Genomic DNA, 4,271 nt, shown 5'->3' with positions numbered 1-4,271 from the left:
TAATTTTTGTGTGAAGGCTCATCATGCATGGGAATTTCTCCTTGGGCACCCTCCTCCCTATTGAATGGTTCATTGTTGCCTCACCTGGGTTACTTAAATGCACAGCTTGAAATCAGGTCTTTGTAAAAAGGTTTGAGCATTTTCCTCCATTAAATAGCCTCATTTTTGATGTAGTGCCTCTGTACAGCCTAGGCCGGCTTCCTGCTTTTATTTTAAGAATGACTGCTCCCTGTCTCTCCAAGCAGAAAGCTTCTAAAAATTTAGTTGGAGCTATCTTAGCTCCCATGACACTGGTGGATACTCTTGGCTTAGCCCCAAACTTCGGGCAGGGAGTTGGATTCTGATTCCCACGCAGAACTCTTGGGCTCTTTTCTCACGGAACATTTGAAGAACATTTGAAGATTTTTTTTTTAACTTCTTGGTGTGTTTGAAGGTTTTCTTCCTCCCCTGAGCATCAATAACTAGCCGTCTAGCTGGCCCCAGTTTCTCTTAGGCCGCCTGCCTTCCTCTTGGTAAAGACTTCCCCTATCTTTTCAAACAGAATTAAATGTGCCCCTTTCTTACCCAGCACACATTACATTATCATTACTTGTGTATATTTCTGTCTTCTTAACTCGACTGTAAGTGCTTTGAGGGTGGAGATTGTGCTCTGTTTGTCTCACTGTCCTCATGCCTAGCACAATGGCTAGCAGATTAGAGGTACTCATGATCTGTGAAATTGAATTTGAGATGTTTTAGGGGCTCTTGCAAAATCCAATTTTTAAATTGTGACTCAGATACTAGTCTCCAGTGATATGACATGATGTTTCGGGAAGAAAATTTACAGATATAACCAAAAGGCATGTATTTGGACTCTGTAAATGATGTTCTGATCTGCCTGTTTGTGTGCTAATTTGTGCAAGGCCTTTTATTTGCTCTCATTTTGCTCCTTTGAAGATATAATTGCTTCTTGGTTCCATATTTCTATTGCTCATTACACTGTTCCATACCATTTCATTCTGAAAATAAAACAAAATAGGATACTTAAAATTAATGATGTGGCACAAGATTTTTTTTTCTCTTTCCCTCTACCTCTAGGTAGAATCAGCAAATGGCTTGAACACCAGCCATTCTTTTTATAGGAAGCATCTGGGTTTCATTAGGGTAGGAAAAATCACTGATTACAAGGGGAGAAGCCCTAGATCCCCTTTGCAAATGATAACTGGAATGTTTACCTAGTCCTGCCATCCCCTCCCCAAACCTGGAAGGCTGTGGCAGCTACTGCCATTTCATAGCAAATTGAAGAGTTGTCCTCATTGGTTTTAGAATTTGGAGATCTCCAGTATAAAAATTTCCTCATTTAAGGTTCATTTTCAAAAATTCAGAACATGAACAGTTTCTTGGATAATACTATAAGGCAAAGCTTTTGCAAGCTGTTCCTATCCTTGAGGAAACTATAGTTCCATTGGGATCTATTGATCATGTTTTTATTTTTATTTTTTTAACTTCTCAGTGTATTTGAAGGTTTTATCCCTCCCCTGAGCATCAATAACTAAATTAAAATGGAATCTGAAAAGACATAAAATGGAATCACCAAAGTAGGGGATGGAACATTCAGTAAGAGGTATTTAAAAAGTACCTTTTAAATACTTTTTTCAGTTTTATTTGTTAGTTTAAATATTAGGCTCTATCTTATTTTGCTTGGATGTTTATGTTGAGAAAATGAGGTCAAAGATTTTTTTCCCCTAAGCTTGGTTTTCTTTTTTCTCCCATGTGGCTGATATAGTAAAATCTGACTCAGAAGATCTCCTTGTCTCTAGAAAGTCTAGCAAGATCAAGGAGGTTTCCTAAACAAATATGCTAAAACATTACAGTGTATGTTAATTAGGAATCTGTAATTACTAGAAATGCAACTTAAATTGGCTTAAACAATAAAGGAAATTTATTGGTTCATGTGTTCGAAACACCTAGAAGTATCAGGCTTCAGGCAAAGCTTGATCCAGCAACTTGGCAATGACACCAAAGACCCAGTAGCTTTTCTTCTCCTCCCTGGCTTCAACAATATATGAATTTCCCTTAGTGGCCATGAGATGGCAGCAAGTAGCTTTGAGGGCTAACTACTTTTACACATCCAAAAGAAAGAGAATATACTTCAAGTAGTTTCTAAGGTAGAGTGATATAGTTTTCCCTAGAACTCCCCAGAAAATATGTCTTTACCTTTGATTGGCCTTGAATCCATCATGGTGGATGGGAGGTGGGGTGGGGTGGAAGGGTGGGTTATTACTGATTGTCTAAAGTCACTTGGGTTCATTCTTGGAACTGGGGGTGAGGTCAGCTTCCTGTCAAGCACATGGGCTGTGTGAAGGAAGTGTGGACACCCAGAGAAAATTCAGGGCACTGAATCAGAGCGACTATATGTGATGTGGTCCAAAATGGCATATTTCCTCAAGAGAAAAATGTCATTACTTCTCCTCTGGTCTTGCAGTGAAAAGACTTAGGGGCTCAGTCAGGACAAGGCTGAGGCTGGGGTGAGGGTGGGGATGAAGACAGGAGGGTGGAGGGTTGAGGTGGGAGGGTAGAGTAGGCCAACATCTTGCTTTGCCCTTGTGTTGAACAGACAAAAAGGCTTATGTGTGTTGCCCCAACTCATCAAGTTGGGGCAAGACAGATGGTGCTCATTGGCCAGAATTCCTTCTCTCTACATGCCCTGGAAATTATAGGGAGTGGCAGCAGTAGGAAGCTGATAAGGAGGTGGCATTGTGGGAATCAACTATTCAGAATGCCCACTAACTTCTCACCTTTAGTACCACAATGAAAGACATATCAGCACAGCCATATTAATACTCCCAAGAAGTGTAATTTTAATTAATAATTTCATTTTTGTATTCCTTCATTTCTTCCTCTGTAAAATGAGGATAAAGGGATAAAACTTCCTTGACTATTTTTGCACTAGCAAAGAAGGAATATTTCTGTCTTGGGTCATAAAAATGGGAGCTTCACACACACAAAACACACACGCACACACATTATCCTTTTCCTTTCCCCTTGCTGTGGGCAAGCAGACAAGACAGGACCTGCCTTGGCACACCCAGCTATCTTTCCCCATCAGTTCTTGTAATGAAATTGGAAAACTGAATCAGAGCTCCTGTGGGGATCTGGTCGACCCTTCAGCCATGGGTATCCCCAAGAGTTTAGTTTCCAAATTTAGATATGAGATGGGAAAGAGGAGCCCTCACTTTAACTTGGGTCACCACCCCATTTCAATTTTTACCAAACCTTTGTGCTAGAATACTGGGCTCTTGTTCTGCCAGCTTTAATAAATTTGGTACTCTTTCCTGATTGGTTATTTTTATTTGTGTGTGGGCTCCTTTGGCAGGAATCCCATGAGGGGTTGTGGTGGGGAGGAAGTGAGAAGACAGAAATAGATACCAAGGTCTAGCCTACTCCTGTAATATGCTACTGCGCTGCAGAGATGAAATGAAATTATGTGCATATACACGTATATACAGGAATATATATATATATATATATACAGGAAAGCACTTTCATTAGCTTACTGAGCACAAATGTAAGGCAATCCTAGTCTTCTGAGCGATAACATAACAAGAAATTTCCTGGGAAAGGTACTTGTACAGGTTAGTTCTGTGAGCGGAATTCCCACTCCAGTCCCACAAACTTAATCGTCAGCTGAGAGATTTTCTCCTCCCAGATTTGGCTTGAAAAAAGTGCGTGTTGAGATAAGATGTGGACAAAGCTCAGAGGTTGACTGCGTCCCCAACTTGGAAGAACAATTAGCAAATCCTCTCTTCTTCCTCTTCTATTAGAAAACCTATCATCTTGCTAAGGCTGCTTCCTCATAAAGTGCCTTGAATTTTTACTGTCTCCTGCTTGTGACTTCAGTGTCTCTACGAAGGTCTCTACTAGCTTAAATGCCACCTTTTCTTACCTGCCATTCCCTTTCACTACTGTTCACTCTTCTTTCACTTCCCTGTATGGTCTACCCACTTGTTCCTTGCCGCAGAATGATTTTCATGCCCATCGCTGTACTAAGCTCCACTCTCTAATGTCACTAATGATGTCATAATCATCACACTCAAATTCAAAGGCCTATTTGTAGTTCTTATCCTCCCCGATGTCCCTGACATTGTTGTTCACCACTGTCCTTCAAAATAGAACTATTTAATTAGCTTATTTTTTAAAGTATATTCACAATTTCACCATAATACAATTATGCATTTGTCTTTTGATCTCAGTCTTTAGTCATGTTTACATATTTTTAGGAGTTGGAAACA

General features: G+C 40.1%; 1 long non-coding RNA gene across 1 annotated transcript; it reads right to left on the bottom strand.

Moving 5' to 3' along the window:
* Window positions 1-880: 880 nt before the first annotated feature.
* Window positions 881-4,036, bottom strand: LOC143643304 (uncharacterized). The gene is made up of 2 exons (XR_013156203.1): window positions 3,926-4,036; window positions 881-998 (listed from the first exon to the last, which is right to left on the bottom strand). It is a non-coding gene; the product is annotated as an uncharacterized LOC143643304 (long non-coding RNA).
* Between the last annotated feature and the right edge of the window lie 235 nt (window positions 4,037-4,271).

This window comes from Tamandua tetradactyla, chromosome 8, assembly GCF_023851605.1.
Source record: "Tamandua tetradactyla isolate mTamTet1 chromosome 8, mTamTet1.pri, whole genome shotgun sequence".
Lineage (NCBI taxonomy): Eukaryota > Metazoa > Chordata > Mammalia > Pilosa > Myrmecophagidae > Tamandua > Tamandua tetradactyla.
Note: the sequence above shows the minus strand (reverse complement) of the source record. Positions and strands in the feature narration are given on the sequence as shown.